Consider the following 21,098-nt stretch of genomic DNA (forward strand, 5'->3'; position numbering starts at 1 on the left):
CGTATTGAAAATGACCTCTAATATGACCCCTAAAGAAACTTCCAGCTCTGACATTCCTGAATGCTCACCCACATTCAAAGCATTGCCCAGGCTTTTAAAATTTTTCCCCAAAGAGCAATTTTATTTTAAACATAGAAATAGCATACAGAGAATCATAAAGGCTGAAGCACAGAATGGGGCCTTTTTGTTGTTCTTATCACTGATTAAATGCATTTGGGAAGAATGGCCTATCGGGAAAAATTATTAGCTCTTTGTATAAACTTGAAATGCAGAGTAGTAAAAATCTGTCAAATGCAGAATTTTATTGTGCATAAATCTATACCTGGCTGATATTCATTAAATGGGTCTCTCACTGTTAGCAAGTCTGTTCCGCCTTGGCACACACAACTTTTAATTCATTTAACGCAACATTTTCTTTTGCTCCAAGTGACTGCCTTTGGCTATGGGCTTTTGTGTAAAAGGCTTAGGGGCATACTTTTCTTCTGATTTAAGTCTAAGCTTATTTCAAGTTTCCTTTCCAACAGGTTAACTTTCCTCTCATCTCCCTTTAGGCTCTCTACGTCCCCAGGTCCCTTCCCTCCCAGTGTGCTATCAAGTGTCCCTCAGGGACGAAGACGATGAAGTCCTGTGGGGAGGAAGGTATAGCAATCTGGCCTCGAATCAGAACAGAGCTAGTCAGAGCATCAGACACCCTTCGGGAAAAGATGGTTTGAAACCAGATGATATCTAATGCCCCGGCCAGCTCTTATGTTCTGTATATTTCTGTTTCTCGAGCAGATGTAATTGATAAAGGATTCTGCACAATCTGTCTCCCAGTACCCTAGGTACAACATTAAGGAAAAGGGATAACTAAATCAGATTCGAAGTTTAATAAGTGCTGGGCATTACCTATAGATATGTTATTTCATTCAGTCGTCTTTACAGCCCACACGGACTATATTCCAACTTTTCTGATGATGACACTGAGGCTAAGAGAGTCATATGCTTCTCCAAATGTTTGTAACTTACAATTGTCAAGGCTTGCAAACTGGGTCCTGGTCAGAAATCAAAGTTTGTGTTCTTAACCACTCAACAAACAGCCTTCATTCAGCACCCCCAAAGTTAAGGAAATGTGAGTAATGTTGGCAAATCAAATGCTATTTTCCACAGCTTGAAGAGACTGTATTGTATTTTCATCATTATCTGTTATTGACCCTCAATAAGCAACAATCAAGTTTAAAGTTTCCTCAAGGCCCTTCTCTTATATACACTTTTCAAAAGTATATACTAAAGAAGATTTAGCAATTTTCAAGGGGAATACATAGAAAAGTTCAAATAAAGACTTGGAAGCATACTATAGTAAAATCATTGGTCCTAATTTTTTGTGCCCTTAGGTTATGGTCTTTTTGCAGACTAAGCATATTGTTTTATGTTCCATCTGAAAAATAGGCTAGAACAATGCTGAGTGTGTCACATTTTCTTTTTTTTTTCTTAACATCTTTATTGGAGTATAATTGCTTTACAATGGTGTCTTAGTTTCTGCTCTATAACAAAGTGAATCAGCTATACACATATACACGTTCCCATATCTCTTCCCTCTTGCGTCTTTGTACATTTTCTGGATGGTTGAATAATGATGACATCAGTCCTTAACTTCTAATGACAATAGTGAATGTTTCCTGGGTGCATTCCCATACATTATTTCATTTTCCCCTCACTATAATCCTGTGGGGTAGTTGTTATTATTGTACTCATTTTCAGATGAGAAAACAAATTCACACTGTCATACACAAACTAATGATCTAGCCAGGACTGGAATCTTGGTTCTCTGATTCTAGATCATATTCTTGTCCCACTTCACCACTCATAATCCCAAATTCAAAATACTCAAACGCTTGTAACCTTGTCATGAGTTTGGTGTCCATTTGATATTTTTCCCATTCCCTTCTTTTAAGCTTCCGTTTGATGTTTCCTGGCCTATAAAAACTGTGAGGCTAAGATATGCTAAAATTGATCAGTTTCTTCCATCCTGAACGCCCAGTACTAAATTAGAGTATTTTCTGTCTGGAAGAAGGTCATAAAAAGCAGGAACAGAGCTTTCTAGATTAGAACACAGTGAGCCTAGGGTTGAATCCTATTATAGCCCAACACCCTTGGAATAGAATGTCTTCCACATTCAAGCTGTTCCGTCTTTCAGTGACTGGCTGAACCCCTTGGAAGTTGTCAAGAGAAAAAGTTACTCCTATTTCAGATAAAATAGGGGCAAAAGGACAGCTGCTGAACTGCAGACAACTTGACTGAAGACATAACTTACAATAGTTCTTTGCCGGGTGATCACAATATATTCTATTTTCTTTCATATATTAATCTGCATATATTAATATACATAATCTTTACTGAGTAGTTACTCTATGCTAATCACTGTGTCAAAGAATTTCCATAAATTAACTCAATTAATCCTTATTTTACAAAACCATGAGGTAATAACAAACAAGGACCTACTGTATAGCACAGGAAACTATACTCAATATTTTGTAATAACCTATAAGGGAAAAGAATATGAAAAAAATAGATATATATGTATGTATAACTGAACCACTCTGCTATACACCTGAAACTAACACAACATTGTAAATCAACTATACTCCAATTTAAAAAATGAGGTAAATACTATTAACATTCCCGTTTTACAGATAAAGAAACTGAGACAAGGCAGTACAGCCCAAGAGCCCTTGGGCTAAGAGTAGAAACCCTAAGAAACTCACTTTACTCTCTTAATCCCAATTTCCACATCTGAAACGTGGAATTAATAGCATAATCTCAGTACTACACTGCGTATTATGGGATCTAGAAAATAATTCTATCGTATCATCAGTATCAAGAAGCTTAGAGTCTAATTTTGGAGAGAAGCTTTTCACTTGTTTAGGAAAAAATAAGCAGAGAAAGATAAATTTCACTATAAAATGAAAAGTGAAACAAAATGTGATCCGACGTCAAATGCACAGAAAAGATGAGGCACTGAATACTATTTTACTCTCTTGGGGATATAAAGGCTCTGAGTCCTGCGAGAAAGAAACCTGTTGACCTTTGCTCAGTTTAGAGTTTCCCCAAGTATTTGATGGATGAGGTCAAGGTGAGGAGTGCAGAACATACCTTCTCAACTCCACCTAGGATACTAGCCCCCACGTAGGAGATAGGAGGAAACCTCCAATTACTTAAGCATCTATTCGTTTCATAGATCACTTCCGAAGATCACCCGCTGAACTAAAGAAACTAAAAGGGAACTGTAATAAAAGAAAGGAAAATGTGCTTCTGATAAAACTTATGACTGTTAATTAGAAACTGGATCTGCACTAGAATATTGAGCTAGAGGGCAAAAGCTACTCAGAACAATCAGCCCCTGCCTTCCCCAGTTCTGAAATAGGTATCCAAGGCCAGGGTTTCCACCTTGGTGCTAACATTAATTCACTTCGAGAATTTTAAGGTATCACAAAGCATCTGTTTGCTTATTTGTGAGGTGGATTCTGTGAGTTTGGTTCCAAACCCTCATGGATTGTTCTGAGGATAAAATGTGATCATGTGTATGGATTTTGAAAGCCCTGATCATACTAATTCGAGGGGTAAAAAAACAGCCTGGAAATTTCAGGGTATAGACTAGAAATATGTGTAACTAACAATTATGCTTTCGATTATTCTCGTATTATTTAATTAGTGATCGTGTAGTTTCTCCCCTTACTTGGGCTATGTCAGCACATGCAAAATTAAACGGAGCCACAGAGACACTTGCTACTCAGAGATGGTAAGTCAGCTCCTGACTGACAGGAAATGCCTGCCTCGACCAATCTATTGAGACTTTGGAAGCCACATCTAGATATGTCATTGGTTAGTGCTGTCTGACATGGTCAGAGAACTGAGGAGGTGAAGGCTTGCGTGCCAGCTATATGACCCCTTTGTCCTTTTCCACTAATTAAGTCCTATTATTCAGATAATTACATATTTCAGAATGAAGACCACTTAGGAGGACATTCACTGTCTTCTGCTGAATTAAATCTCTCTTCACTTTCTCACCTAAATTTGTAATACTCTCCTTTGTGTCTTGTTTTATAAACCTCACAGATTCCTTATCCTCCATCTGTGCACTGTAGTCTCCCAACTATCAGTGCTTGAGTTCTTTTATTAATATTATCAACTAACAATTACTGAGTGGTTATTGTATGCTAGTCATTCTCCTTAGTGGACCATCTCATTTAATTCTCACAGATATAGTAAAAAAAAAAATGATGATCCCCAATTTACATATGAGAAAATTTAGTATTACACATGTTAAACAAATTGTCTCAGGAAACACCAGTAGTAAGTATCAGTCTAGAATCCAATCCTATCTAACTGCCATTTGCTCAATGAAGCCCTTTTTGGCATTCCCAGTTCCAAGGATCCTTTCCTTCTGGTGACCACTACAGAAATCCATCTGCTCTATTTCCATGACATTTTTCCCACTTAACCTTGAAATATGCAAATTGGTTCAAAAATATTTACAAAGTAGTGAGCCATGCTAGACACTAGGTATTCAGAGATGAATAGGACACAGTGTCTGCCATTCAGCAACTTATAGTCCGATAGAGGGGACAGACATGCCAAAGATATAACATGGTATAATATATGTAATATTTCTCTCTCCCTCTCTTTCTCTCTCTCTCTCTCTCTCTCTCACACACACACACACACACACACACACACACACACACAGTGCAGCTAAAATCCTTGGGACAGGCAGTTGGTAGGTTGTAACATCTGAGCTGAGTATTGACAGGAAGGAAATCTAGAGTACTCCTAGGTTGCTGGCTTAAGCAGTTGGGTCAACGAGGGTATCATTCACAGAGCTATGGTAGCCAGTAGGATAGAACAGGGCTGAGTTATACATTTATTTTGGACATGTTGAGTGTTTAGTATTTGCAGGACATTTAAATGTGACCATTCATTTGATATTGAACATGCTCAGGTGAGAAACCTGAGGAAGTTCTAGAGGTTTAGGAGTTAGCATTGAAAAGACAGAAGTGGGTACCTTTATTCAATCACCAGCAAGAGATGAAAAGCTGTACTACTGACTTATGTTTAACACATTTCTCCTTTTGATGAAGATACAGTTTCATGACCTACCTTCTTCCACCAGGGTTTCTCTGGTCCTCTACTTGCCTTGGGCATTAGCACGACAAGGTGAAGTCAGTGAAGGGTGGCAGACCAGAAGCCTGTAAAACATTAATACTTAAGGGTCAGGCAGAGGGAAGTGAGCCTACAAGGGACAGAGAAGGTGCAGCCAGGGTGGAATGAAGAAAATCAGAAGAGATTTGTCACGACACAAAGACAGAGCACAACTCAGGAAGGAAGCATTTGATGAGCTACTGTGAAATGACCAAGACTGGTAAGAATATATGCATACATATGAATTCAGATATATAGGTACATGTGATTCCTCAGGGAGAAAGAATATGATACCTCATGTAAGCATGAAATAAAGTAAGCAATGGTAATAGAAAGTAACAAAAATTATTAATAATACAAAGATAAATAAAAATAATAAAAACATTAAGAATATTGTAGAGGAGTGGGAACGGTAAGCTGGGATGAAGAGAGTGGCATGGACATGTATACACTACCAAACGTAAAATAGATAGCTAGTGGGAAGTAGCCGCATAGCACAGGGAGATCAGGTCGGTGCTTTGTGACCACCTAGACGGGTGGGATAGGGAGACGCAACAGGGAGGGAATATGGGGATATATGTATACGTATAGCTGATTCACTTTGTTATACAGCAGAAACTAACACACCATTGTAAAGCAATTAAACTCCAATAAAGATTAAAAAAAAAAAGAAAGAAATACAAAATTATGCAGCACTCGAAAAAAAAAGAAAAAGAATATTGTATTGTGGAGTTCAAAGTATATGTGGAGTTAAAATAGTTGTATTTGTACCCTTTTTCTGGTAGTATGGTATGTTGCATTTATGGATGTTCAAATTTTCAACAAACTTTGTTGAAGAGTTTTTGTTTTTGCTTTTCTGGTGTATGTGTGTGTGTGAGAGAGAGAGAAGGGGGTGGAGGAGGAGGAGAGGAGAAGGAAGGAGAAGGGAGGGGAGATAATTTATGGGCAGATTCTAAAATGTTATAGAAATTCAAAGGAAAAGAAAGCCAAGAGTATTTAGAAAGAAGAACGAAGTTGGAAGACTTACCAAGTCTCATCATTTATTACAAAATAACAACAATAATGGCAGTGCTATATTAGTACAAGATAAATATAAAAAGACTGATGAAATAAAATGGGATAAATAAAATGGAATAAAAAGAGTCCAGAAACAGACTCTTATACATATGGTCACATGATTGATGGCAAAGGTGACAGATACTACAGTGAAGATGGAAAACCACTGTCTCTTCAAAAAATTATGCTAGATAAATTGGATATCCATATGGAAAATATATAGAGATTTTAAGTCCTATTTCATATTGTATGCAAAAACTCTAGGTAGAAAGTTAATCTAAACAGAAAAATGAAAACAATAAGCTTTTAGAAGACACCACAGGAGATTATCTTTATGACCTTGACGGGAAATGAGATTTTTTTATACTGGACTATTTCAAATTTAGGAACTTCTTTCATCAGAAAAAAACAAAACAGCATAGAAAGATACTGTTTTAGAGTGGGAAACAGAGTGGGAAAATAGAGTGGGAATAGAGTGGGAAAATATGTTTGCAATACATGTATCTACCAAGAACTCATAACCAGAATATATTAAAACTTCTAAAACTCCTATTTTTCTAGAAAAAATAGAAAAATGGCCAAGCAGCCACTTTACCAAAGAGGATCTCCAAACGACCCCAAAACATACGAAAAACAGCTCAATTTAATTATTAAGGAAATGCAAATTAAAATCATAATGAGGGGCTTCCCTGGTGGTGCAGTGCTTGAGAGTCCGCCTGCCGACGGAGGGGACACGGGTTCGTGCCCCAGTCTGGGAAGACCCCACATGCCGCGGAGCGGCTGGGCCCGTGAGCCATGGCCGCTGAGCCTGTGCGTCCGGAGCCTGTGCTCCGCAACGGGAGAGGCCACAACAGTGAGAGGCCCGCGTACCGCAAAAAAAAAAAAAAAAAAAAAAAAATCATAATGAGATACCATTACACATACACTAGGATGAAAACAACAAAAATAGCCAGTTTTGGCGGGGACGTGGAGGAGTTGGAACACTAATACACTGCTTATCCAATACAACCACTTCGGAGAACTCTTTGGTAATACGTATACTTAAACTGAAAAGTGCATACCCTATTACCCTCCTAAATACATGCTCAACACAATGCTTAGTATGTGTACCAAAGGGTACATAAGATTACTCACAGCAGCATTAACCCTAGTAGCCAAAACTGAAAACAGCCCAAGAGCCACATGTCTATCAACAGAAGAATGGATAAATAAATCATGGTATATTCATACAATGGGTAGTATCCAGAAATGAAGATGAAATAACTATATCCAACAGAGGTCAATCTCAAATACAATGTGAACCAAAAGAAGCCAGGTATGAAAGAATATATTCTGTGTGTTTCCATTTTTTATAAGTTGAAAATCAGCTAAAACTAAAATCTTATGAAAACTAAAATTGTGAAATATAGGGAATAATGACTGAGACTGGGCTTGAAGAAGGCTTCTGTGTTGCTGGTAATATCTGACATCCTGATCCGGGTACTGGTTTCATGAGTGTATTCATCTTGTACAAATTCATGATGCTGCCTACTTATGACCTGTGCATTTTTCTGAATAAGTACTTCCAATTAATTTTAAAAAAAGAAAAATACTGAGTTTGATGAACTTCCCTATGTAAAGGATAGTGAAAACCTTGACAACCAGCAATACTTACAGTCTGATTAGAGGAGATATGAAGTGGAGGTGTTAGGAGGTGACAAGGACCTATGATCTACAGCTGATTCATTTTGGCTTTCAGCCAAGGAACCAGACGAGTGTTTTCATTAATTTATTTCATGCATGAATTCAACAAGTACTTTCAAGCATGGACCCTGTGCCAACCACTGTGCCAGACTCTTGGGAACGTAACAGTGAACAAAAAAGAAGTAAATGCTGCTTTCAAGGAGCCATGTGCATTGTACATTGTACTACATTAAATTATTGTGGGTGAATGAATGAATGAATATAATGAATATAAAGGAATATTTGAGGCTTGGAAGTCTGGTTAATTGATAGACTTCTTTTTACTTACAATCTATAGGCATAACTATAGGCTCCCTGAAACAAGATGTAAATGTCTAATTTTCCGCACTGGAATTGAATTTTTTTGATTCCTGATTCCCTTATAGGACTATAAGGTGCATGTCTACCTAATTATTTAAATTCTGTCTTGTTTTGTTCTTTATGGCATCTTCAATATATGAAATATTGAAACTTTTCTCTGGCAGAGAAAAATACAATTCAAACGAAACATCAAACAGAAGATCTCTGTATTCATCTCTCTTGCATAGAAATCTCAATTTTGAGATGAAAGAGTATAAAGTTGTGCTACATGAATACAAATACAGGTAATTACAATAAAGTTCTAGCCATCATTTTTTTACCATTATATTTTTACCTATTTCATTTGGAGAAAAACGTATATTCCTATGTTTTCCAAGCTCATGACTATTTAAGAACTTCTTTGAAAGGTTTTTCCAGGGCATTCAAGAGAGTAATGTGTTAGCATTCGTGTTTATGTATTAATACAGGAACAGTAATCTGCAAAGGTCTTGCTCAAAGGTTAAAGAAATACACAATGAGGATTCAGTAATTATCGTCATCATTATGCTTTGGGACTTACAAATTGTCCTACCATATTTATAGCACTTTTACCACCATTCTTCATTTATTTCTTGCATGACACTGTGAGGAAGGTATTTCTATCTGTATTTCACACACACATGTGAACACAGAAACAAAAACCTTCCATTGAGAGATGTGATATGCCTGATCCAAGGTCACATAAATAAGTGGCACAGACAGCACTAGAATTTTCAGACTTTAAATTCAGGGTATTTTCTACTTACCCCATAGAGTAGAAATCTGTCACAAGTTGGGTTTTCTGGGGAGCAGACTCTGAAACCGTTAAAGGTGCAGCAATATTTATTGGGGTTGGGTATCCTTGGAATTAACACCTGTAGAAGGGAAGGGAAGGAATCAGGATTCAGCAGAGACCTGTGGAACAGACCCAACGATATCCTTAGCAAACTCACAGACAACTCTAGAACTAAAGTGGCCCAGGTTATCCCAAAATGAGTAGGCATTTATATCCCAACCTTGATCAGTCATTGGATGTGGGCCACCTAAGAAGCATGTGCAGCTGGATGAGGTTGACTCTCTACAGCTGATGCAGCTGTGGAAGGTGATACCAACTGAAGTCTGTTTGCTGACAGCATTCCTAGGAGCCAGGGCCACTAGGCCTCCTTGAAGGGCAAACTGAATAGCACATTTCCCTTTCATCACCAATCTTACCATTATCACCTAAGTCAATCCACATTTTCCTGCTCTTCCTAACTTTCTAACAGGGATGCCCTGTTGCTTCCTAAATATTATGGAACTTGTCTGTAGAAACATGTCTCTGGAGCACAAAGTAATGTGGGTGGAAATCTAAGGAAATATGGACCTAACTTTATCATCTTGGCTCTTCCTTTTAAGCCAAAATTTACTAGAGGTAGAGAGAAAATCTCTCATTTAAGAACACAGCACAATATTGTAAATCTATACTTCAATTAAAAAAAAAACAACACAGATAATGACTCTTTGTCAATCATCTCATGGTACAAGTTGACTGGATTGTTTAGATTTTGTTAGAGAGTGAGTTTTTATCCCAAAGAGTAGGGACAGTCAACTACGAAGGCATTCTAGAGGACTTAAATCCATGATCACAAGACAAAGTTATCTCCTCCCCTAAATTACCTGTGGCAGGTTTAGTAGTTAGTCTCAATTAATTTCATCTTCCCAAAACCTGTAGTTTCAACCTGTAGAACCTCTTTATCCAGCACGCTTCATATATTTTATACAGGAGAGGAATAACTTTCTTTTATTTATCTTAAAGCTCGTCTACAACTTCTGCTAGAAAACACTGTCAGCCATCATTATCATAAGCTTCACCACTAAAATAACTAATAGTTATTAACTTTTCTATATTATGACTTCACCTGTGATACCTCATCCAGTTCTCAAAACAATATTATCATGTAATAAATATGGTAGAAAGACAACATATATTAGAATGATTTGGGACCTTTGGAAGTATGATACGGGCAGCTGGAAGACCTTGATTCACCCCAGGACAGACATTAATCATATCTACCACCCCCCACTCCCGACCATTTTGCTTTTCCTATCCTTGGGTAAAAACTGCTTAGTGCATGTTATTTCACATCGTGTTATGGATAGGTTGATAATACAGAAAACATGAACTCCAATGGGACCACTAAAATTAAAATTCTAGTAAGAATTTTGAGATTATGCTACCAGAGAGAAACTGGAATACAAGAAACATCAAATTACCTGCTATTAGGGAAAGGGAACGATCTCAAGTGATGAAATAGAAAAGGAAACCATTATATACTAATGGAATAAAACCATTCTACCAGAAGTAATCATAAAGGAGGTTTTCCCCAAATAGTCCTGTGACTACTGGTTAGTGTTCTTGAAGACTGGGTGATTTCTCTTTTACCTGATTCCTTCCCTGCTAATTGGGACACTAACTTTTCAAAAAGTACCTATTAAATCTAAATACTTGCCTTGTCTCTTTTGTCCCAACATCTGGGTAACCAAATTTTCTCAGAGGTATTGATATTGCTGATAATAAAACTGTACCTGAATCCTTGTTATTCCTTGTTTTCTGGTTCTGCTGGGCAGAAAACCATTGCTACCTCGACCAGTTCACAAGAAACCCTGCGCGGAAGTCAGAAATGACTTTCATAATTAATAAAGGAAAGAAAAAAATGTGTGGGGAGGCACTAACATTAACAGAGCACACTGTATGTGTCAGGCTCTCGGCCAGTTCTCTGCATACATTGTCAGTTACCATAAAAACTCTGTGAGGATATGGGGAGGGGGAAGGGTGAGCTGTGACAAAGCGAGAGAGAGGCATGGACATGTATACACTACCAAACGTAAGGTAGATAGCTAGTGGGAAGCACCCGCATAGCACAGGGAGATCAGCTCGGTGCTTTGTGACCGCCTGGAGGGGTGGGATAAGGAGGGTGGGAGGGAGGGAGACACAAGAGGGAAGAGATATGGGAACATATGTATATGTATAACTGATTCACTTTGTTATAAAGCAGAAAGGAACACATCATTGTAAAGCAATTATACCCCAATAAAGATGTTAAAAAAAAAAACAAAACTGTGTGAAGAATGCATTGTCATTCTTATTTTCAGCTGAGGGAGCTGAGGCCTAAAGAAGCTGAATGACACAATCAAAGAGGGAGTGGGTAGGGAGTAAGCACTTCCCTACTCCTCTCTCAAAACAAAAACAATGATTTTGCCCCACATTCTTCTGATCCCAAAACCATGATCTGCTGTTCCACATATGTAAGGGAGCAAGGATTCTGAAGTCAAATTTCATCACGTCTCTGGTACTCATTTTTTCCCAACGTTTCTCATTCACTCAAATTTCACATCATCAAAGGGCCCCTCTGTTCTTAAAGTACAAAGCCCCTAAATATCCACCTTTCTGCAACTATCATTTCAGTGGTTTGAAATTTTCATTGCCTCAAAGGTCTCTTCCAGCTAAAGAGAGAACAATAACCCCAGCCTATAAACTTGTCTTAATAATTCAGTGTCAAAATGGAAAAAAAATACATATATATACATATAAATATATTTGTGTACACACATACACACATACACACACATATAAATAATTCTTATTTTGGAAAATTCTAAGTCACTTTCTCTTAAAGTATTGCTTCTGCTCCATTCTTTCCTCTCCCTCTGGGCCTCGAATTACGCTTATGTTTAATCCTTCCACTGTGTCCTCATGTTCCTTCTGGTTTTTTTCTGCATTTTCATCCTGTTGTCTGTGATTCAGACTACATATTTTCTTCTGACCTTTCTTCCACTTCTCTACTCTGCAAATATACTGTTACCTGTTGTGTTATTAATTTGAGATATTGTGGTTTTTAGCTATTCTTTTTTGTAGATCGATATTCTTTTTTGAAGACATCAGTTTTCTATGAAAATTCTCCATCTTGTCATTCACTATCTTGAACACGGCAGTTATGGTTACTTTAAATTCATAACTCTTAATATCTGAGTTTCTTGTGGTCCTGTTATGCTTTCATCATCTTTGGTCAATTCTGTGCTGAGTGACCCAAGTTGTTTGTCTTTTTTACAACCAGTGATTTTTTTTTATTTGATTTTTTATTTTCATTATGTGAACAATCCCAGAGGATCTTTGAGGCTCTGGATAATGTTATCTGCCCCCAGATATTTGCTTTTGCTTCTAGCAGGCAGTTTGAATTGGCACAAGTTATTTTAATACAGTTATGGATTCAGAGGGAGACTTCAGTATTTTATGAGGATTAATCTATTTCCAGTTCACCCTTACTATTAGAATGAGTTCACAATTAAGGCACTTTCCTGGCAGTCTAGTGGTTAAGACTCCACACTGCCAATGCAGCGAGCGCAGGTTCGATCCCTGGTTGGGGAACTAAGATCCCGCATACCCACAGCACGGCCAAAAAAAAACCCCACAATTAAAAACCTGGAGTAGGGCTTCCCTGGTGGCGCAGTGGTTGAGAATCTGCCTGCTAATGCAGGGGACACGGGTTCGAGCCCTGGTCTGGGAAGATCCCGCGTGCCGCGGAGCAACTAGGCCCGTGAGCCCCAACCACTGAGCCTCCGCGTCTGGAGCCTGTGCTCCGCAACAAGAGAGGCCGCGATAGTGAGAGGCCCGCGTACCGCGATGAAGAGTGGCCCCCGCTTGCCACAACTGGAGAAAGCCCTCGCACAGAAACGAAGACCCAACACAGCCAAAAGTAAAATAAAATAAAAAAATAAATAAAAGAAATGCATTTCCATTTAAAAAAAAAAACCTGGAGTATTTACCAAGGACCATCCGTTTGGTGGGCTTTGAACTACATTTTGTGGCCCCCAGCCCCATGAAACTCTCAAAGGTCCTACTCAGCTTTTCAGCCTTTCAGGTGCAGTTTAATTGGTCAATGCCTCAAAAAAATAAAAAAAAGATGCTGAATGTCACTTTCACTTCTTTGAGTTCTTTGAGTTCCTTTTCTCTCTAGTGGCTTATCCCTTGATTTCTCCCTGCCTTAGTACTTCTCTAACATCTTTAAACAGATTTTTTGACGGTAGAGCTTTTCCGGTATTCTTAGTGGAACTTTTCATTTCAAACAAGAATATTGCTGGAAGTAGAAATCTCCACATATAAATCTGAATCTGTTTAATCTGGAGGAATAAATCAGTATAACACTGTACGTAAACGCACATTCCAGACTCGGACTGCCCCGGGTTTGCATCTGAGTACCACCATTTATTAACTGTGTCATGGAGCGAGTAACTTGAATTTTGTAAGCCTTTTTCTCTAACTATAAAGTGGGGAAATTAAGGTACCTTTCTGAAAGACTTGTTACGGGGATGAAATGGGACAGTGCGTATATAATGTTCAAATCAGTGTATGGTATATAGTTAGGGCTCAATAAACATTAGCTGTTATCACAGCTTGAATACTAATACTACTACTTACTGTTACCATTTCTTCCATTTTTTACTACCATGAAAAACATAAAAATTTAAGTATCTGGCCATGCAATACTTCATTTGCACTCTATAAGAACTCTGTAAGATAGATATTACTGTTTTGACTTACCACTACTTTCAATTTCAGGGAAACTGAGTCCTAGATCATCTAAGTCACTTAGTCAAGAGGTCACACAACTAATAAGTGGGAAATCTAACATTTACACACTAGTTCCTCTGAACCTAAATTGTGAATTGTTTTATAAAATTATTCATAGAGCAGTAACAATATTTAGAGTTTGTCTGGCTAAATGTCCTAGTTTATGTGACACATGTCATGTTTAGATTCACGACTAAAAGTTTATCTAATCTTATACCATAATTTTATAATGGGGGAAACCAAGGCTCAGAGGGGGAAAGGTGGTAGTCCAGTTCACATGGCTAGAAAGGGACAGAGTTGGAGACAGAAGAAGGTTCCAGACTTTTCTCTACTTCAGGTAGTTTCTTCTATGTCAAAAATATTTGCCTAACATTTGCTATGATTTCGACCTTGAAATATCATTAGTAATAGCAATACATTCTCCCACTTAAAGGAGAAAAGCAGCAGAGAAGTCATCTTATCCATAATGCTAATGCCCTATTATTATATTACACCAGCTTAAATATTTTATCATGAAATTTAAAACTTGAAGGTAGCATCATCTGCTCAGCCAGGAGGTAAAGTCAAGGTGGATATTTATGATGTGTTCGATTCAATTACCGGTTTATTGTGTGTGGTTTGGGTTATTATAAATCAATTCATGTGATATCAATTTCTCAATAGCCTGAGAGGTGTTTTTTTTGTTTTCTTTTGGATGGGGCTGGGGTCAATTGCATGAAGTATGTAGTACTATCCACAGAGCAAATAACAACATCAAACTTTATTAGAGATGCCAACTGATAATATTCTGTTCAGAGTTCCCTTTGGGTACTTAGATGTTAAAATAATATTGTGTTCTATATTGAACTTTGCTCAATCATTTACTAGAGAACAAGCACTGGGCACCAGAAATCCTAAGGAAGAGACTTCTTTATAAAGATTAGTCACATGTTCACTCTTAGACAACAGTTCTGGGCAGCGGGAGGGCATGTGAAAACACGCCTGCTTCCATGGGAAACTTATGAACAGAGTTTGTGAAAGGGGCCACTTCCCAAAAGAATATTTTGTGTTGGGAGGGACAGGATAGCTGGGCATGAAAACAATAATCTCCCACACAGCTATTCTCTGCAACTCATCCTGTGCTGAGTCACCCTAGTTGCTAAGTAAGGAGGAAGAACCATGTAGCTTGAGGTTAGTGGAAACCTAGATAAAAGGAACATTCCTGGTCTTTAATTTAAAGGGTTTGGTCTTGATTCTGTTGCCGTTGTCTCCTTTTTTAAACCCTTTCCTCCTTTCCTCTCCTATTCAAACACATTTTCTAAGGGCACACGCCTGTAGAGTGAATCATTTTTAAAGCCTTCCAATTAAATCACCCCTTTTCTCCTGAATAGTGTTATTTTCCCAATTTCAACTTGCACCTAGTTTGTGCGTGAAACAAAAACATCCTGACTCCTGAATTTCAATCGCTCCTCCCTTCAGCATCTGCAGCAGCTTTAAATCATGGGCTAAAAATTTAGTGAAGACTGATTTTGGAGCCTTCATCCCTTCTCTCTGTTCTCTCCCACTTTAAGTCCACACCTCACTTTTCAACATCTTCCAGAATTTCAACACTGTTGGAAACACCACACCCATCATCATACAGGGAACAGACTGGATTAACCAATTAACCCTAAGTTGAAGATTTAAAGTATTCATTCAAGGTAAGATTTGATATTTAAAAGAAATCAGAAACTGCAAAGCTCATCTCCTGAGATTGAATAATTGACTTTTTGGGGTAGAGGTAGTTCTTTGAGATGGATGGTCCTTTTTAGTTCCCCTCAAATCATCTCTAATTTGCCTCCAGGTAAGTGTGACTAAAGTCATACCAAAGAGGAAATTGTAATTTTCTTACCTATCAGCTGCACAAACAGTAAGCCCACTGTGTACTCTTGCCCTAAATATTTGGTGGAAAGAATATATTGCCTTTATTTTGGGAGAAGCAAGCCTTGTCCCAAAGGGCACGTATTTCTCAAGGTCAAAATTGGCAAGAGAATGAGCTGACACGCTGACAAAATTAGACACTGATCTGTAAGGCCTTTCTAAAAAATACTAATAACAGCTCTATTGAGATATAATTCCTATACCATACAAGTCACCCCAATTCAATGGTTTTTAGTACATTCACAGGGTTGTGCAATCATCGCTATAACCTCCTTAGAACTTTTTTTATCACCACATATAAAAACCTTGTACCCCTTAGCAGTCACACTCCTCATTTCACAATCCATGAAAACTAGTCTCTGTTGACAGTTCTAGAGATGATCTCTATGTGTCGTATTTGTCCACTTACTTTGAAGGACCAGGAGAAGAGACTTTTGTGGGCACTCCAACAATGGCAGTCCTTGCTTTCTACAGGGCAGGACTGAGCACTGGTAGTTGGAACCATGGGTTCACTGAATTGCTGGGTGGAGTGTGGTCACCCAGTGTGGCTATCCAAGGCCAGAGGGCAACTCAGTGTCAGAGCTTAGCCCAGAATCCAGATGCCCCTAATTCCCAGTTCAAGGCTCTTCCTACCATCACAATGCTTTCTTTGGGATGCCTTTCACCCCAATCCAACACCAAATTCCTCCCCAACGTGCTGAACAATGCCTAATGTTTCTTTCCTAGAAAACCTCACCTTTCTTTGCACATGTAGAAAAGAGGCAGAAATGCACAACAGAGTGCAATGAGTTACATACTGGGCCTCCATAGAAAAGTGGGAGGATAAACTAGCAATCCCGGGAAGGTCAAACACTCATTTCTGACTTCCCCCTTGATTGAGGCCTGCCCCTGAGGCAGGTGTGGGCTGAACAGTTTCCAGGAGTAATTGCTCTGTCCTTCAGTGACAGTATTCAATGTTTCTGTGACTTCATCCAGGTAGAAAAAACAGTCCTTATTGGTCTTTCTTTCTAAAAATTGCAGAGTAGCCTCTCAAATTCTGCAGGTCTGAAGCCAACATAGCATAATTGAAAAGAAGTGTACATAAGTAAAAGTTTAGGTCCTAGGGCAATGTTATAGAATGGTGATGGGCCTACATAGAGAAGTAGGACAGATCTGTCTTTTCCATTGGAATAACAGGAAGCTCTATGGTTACTTCTGCATTAAAAGTCTATTTTGTATGATTCCTTGAATGTATCTTGCCTGAGACAGAAGAGTATAGTAGAAAGGCATGATCTTGTGTATATCAAACAACAACAAAAAATCTGTTTCAACCATGGTGGCCTTGGAAAAATTATTCCTTCTATATAAGCTGACTTCCTCTTCTGATGACATTATGCATTATAAACTGCTTTGTTTTGAAGAGTAGATAATAAAAGGTATGTAGAGAGTTGTGTAACCATGCCTGTAACATAATACGTAGCCATCGTTATGGTCATTGAGTCCCCATCCCCCCATGATCTATCCTCACATTCTCTTTCCTCAATCCTGTTCACAAAGGGACTGAAAACTTTGTTTATGTCAACTAGGTAATGGTTAAAAGGAGGTTAATATTTACCCCTCTCAATGAAATTTATGATCTCCCAGGGACAAGTGAAAGACATAAATGAGGTGTTTATCCAATGGTGGAATTGCAGCTATCAATCTACCACTGGAGAAGCTATTATAGAGAAATATAATGTCCCCTGAAATCACTATACCAAAAAGAATGCCTCCTTATTTGATGTGTAAGAACTACACCAAAGACATATGGTAAATATGTTTGTTTCAGATGTCAGCTCTGGTGTGGGAGACTCCGTGATGGGCCTTCATAATGACAAAGTTCCTACATCTTTATTGGTTAGGAGTTATAGGCAGGCTCTAGGTAAGTCATTTAACTTTGTTGGTCTCAGTTTCTCTGACTGTCAAAGCAGTTTAACAGGCTCTTTCCCCAAATAAGTGAGGATGTGTAACTCTCTGTCAAGTTCAGAGTACTGGATGCCAGGACTCGGTCAAAAGATAGGACATATAGGCTGCAGAATATTGAGGAAAACACACAATGTTACCAACAAAGGTTGGAGAAATTTTCCAAGGCTGGAAGTGTATTTGATGGGCTGAGACACTTCCTATATGTAAGAAATGAACTGCTAGGGACACTAAACTGTCATAAGAACTATGTCCTGCCTGCTCATCTCAAAGAGTTGTTCTGCAATTCAAAAGAGATAATCTGTATGAAGATAATTTGAATGTCAGTAGTATTATTATTACTGCAACTTTAAGAGAAAATTTTCTTTTTATACCAGAGAAAAAAAATGCCCTCACCATGGAAGTATAAATCAGATTTCACAACTATTTGATATATTCAGAATTTAAAGTTAATAAAAAGGCAAATTAACTAGTTATTATATGTTTACTGGTCAGCAATTTTGGGAATAGGCAGAGAACACTGTGCTTAGAGATGGGTCCTATGCTGGAGGCATGACTATCCCACTTAGCCACTCTGACTATATGACCACAGGCAAGTAGTGTAACCTTAGTTGTATCATTTGGAAAAAAAAAAAAAAAAGGATAATTATGCCTGTCTTCATAATATCATTGGAGTCTTGTTAGCATTAAATTAGAGATTGCAATGTGAAAGCACTTTGCAAATGGAAATATGCTGTGTAAATAAAAGGTAAAACTTAAAACGTAACCTCTTCTAAATTCACCAGAAATTTTTGCTCTGGTGTTGCGTACTGCATCCTTCTCATAAATGTGCCCCATGTCCATCCCCAAGCATTTACACACACACACACGCACACACACGCACTCACGCAGGCGCACATGCACACCTCAATCTGTCTATAAAGCCAGATCAGTCCCCAAGACAAGTGGATGAAGCACACAAGTGGGCTGGACCTAATGCATTTGATCCATTGGTATGGAGCACACACAAGGAGCTTTGTCTTTCTTCTAGAATTTAATAAGCTCCTGTGAGCAGACCTGGGATGGGGTACTCTGTCCCCCAAATGGCAGCAGCCTGTCTGGATGACTTCACCCCCTGAGGGTATGACTGCACTGAGAGCATCAAGGGAATTTCAGAAGCATTGCTTCCTTTTCTATTATCTCTTTTTTCTTATTATTAAGAACAGGCTCTCCTCAGCTGACATTCCGCAGTAGGAGGAAGACAAGGGACATCCAGAGGCTCATAGCCAAGTGTTTGACTGGAGCACTGATACTGAATGTGTCTGCTGGGAGCCGCCACGCCCAAATTACTCACTCCCCCACCCTTTTGGCATATGGGCATTTTGCACTGAAATCCAAGTTGGCACCTTGATTTATCCTTAATAACCTATCTTATGACAACATTTAGGGCTGTATTTAAGAGTTTCAGATATAACAATAATAAATTGCAGCAAAAATTTCCCCAAGTTTATCAGGTTTTATTTATTTTGTTTTACTTGGTATTATTAACATGGGCAAATTTTGAACCAGGCAGAAAAAACAGGGACTTGGTCCTTCAGTTGATTAGGGCTTAATTTCATTTTTATTTTATTTGTGTGATTTTTAATTTGCACAATTAACGCATGCAAGATAAAAAGGCAAAGAAAAAAGTGGAAGCTTTCCCTATTATACTACCATTTAAGATATTAGAAGTTTTATATATATGTATGAAACAAGGACAACTTATGTAAGAAATTACAATTAAAGTTAGAAGTAAAATAAAGCATAATTGGAATTAGAACCAGATAGGGAAAAAACAGTCGTTAGTAGGTCAGGTCAGTTTTAGTAAGAATGTGCATTCTGGGGCTTCCCTGGTAGCACAGTGGTTGAGAGTCCGCCTGCCGATGCAGGGGACACGGGCTCGTGACCCGGTCAGGGAAGATCCCACATGCTGCGGAGCGGCTGGGCCCGTGAGCCATGGCCGCTGAGCCTGCGCGTCCGGAGCCTATGCTCCGCAGCGGGAAAAGCCACAGCAGTGAGAGGCCTACGTACCGCCCCCCCTAGCAAAAAAAAAGAATGTGCACTCTGACCAATTAGTATAAAAGGAGTTTTCAACCAAATTACTAATTAGATTTTTATGAATAACTAACAATAGGTAAAGTGGAAAGGTGCAAAACGTGTAATAGAATATAGATAAAGAAAGGTCTGTTATTTCTTCTCAGGCATCTAGAGCAAATGCCTAGACAAAAGTAAATTATGATATTTCTTCTTAGATCTATCTAATGTTCATTGCATCATTAATAAAGTTCATTTCATTTAGGTGTTTTTATCTACATATTTTATCTTTGGTTTAAATATTAGAAATGTGGTCCTTTTTGGCAATATCACAAGCTTCAACAAGATCCAGAAATAATGTCTCCTTTTTTTTCATTTTCGAAGGTTAGGTGCGCAGGGGGTATCAATCATCTTTTCAAACCTAATCTCAAAATCCATGTTCAAGGTGAATGCTCTATGTGTCATTCCACTTTTATGAACTAATTGATCTGTTATAAATCAATTTCTTTCCCTACAAGGAACTGATCAGATAACAGATTTTTATCAATACTTGGTTTACATATCAGGTTCAGGCTTATTTTTTCTTGTCTCCATTTATATTCTGAAACAAGTGTGATAGTTAATAGGATTTCCTTGATTTTTAATTGAATAAATTTGATGTATAACATGAAGTAAAGTTAAGGTGTACATTGTATCATTTTGATACATTTATATACATATAGTATATATGTCTATATTATAATATGACTGCCGTAGTGATATTTATCACATTACAAAATTGTAGTACAATAGTGTTGCCTATATTCACTATACTATGCATTCGATCTCCATGGCTTATTTATTACTAATTGCAGGTTTGTACCTTTAAACACCATCAATCTTTCCCCCCATCGCCCATCCCCTGGCAACCATTTTACTGTTTTTTTATGAGTTTTTAAATTCTACATACAGGTGATATGATATCATATTTGTCTTTCTCTGTCTGACTTATCTCCTTTAGCATAATGTGCTCAAGGTCCATCCATGTCATTGCAAATGGGAAGATATCCTCCTTTATCATGGCTGGATAATATCCTATTGTGAATATGTACCACATCTTTTTTATCCATTCATCCATTGATGATCATTTGGGTTGCTCCCATATCTTGGCTATTGTAAATAATGCTGCAATAAACATGGGAGTGCATATATCTCTTTAAAATTCTGTTTTGATTTCCTTTGGGAATATTATCCCAGAAGTAGAATTGCCTGATTGTATGATAGGCCTATTTTTAATTTCTTGAGGAAACTCCAAATTATTTTC

Source organism: Grampus griseus, assembly GCF_964374135.1.
Source record: "Grampus griseus genome assembly, chromosome: 3".
Lineage (NCBI taxonomy): Eukaryota > Metazoa > Chordata > Mammalia > Artiodactyla > Delphinidae > Grampus > Grampus griseus.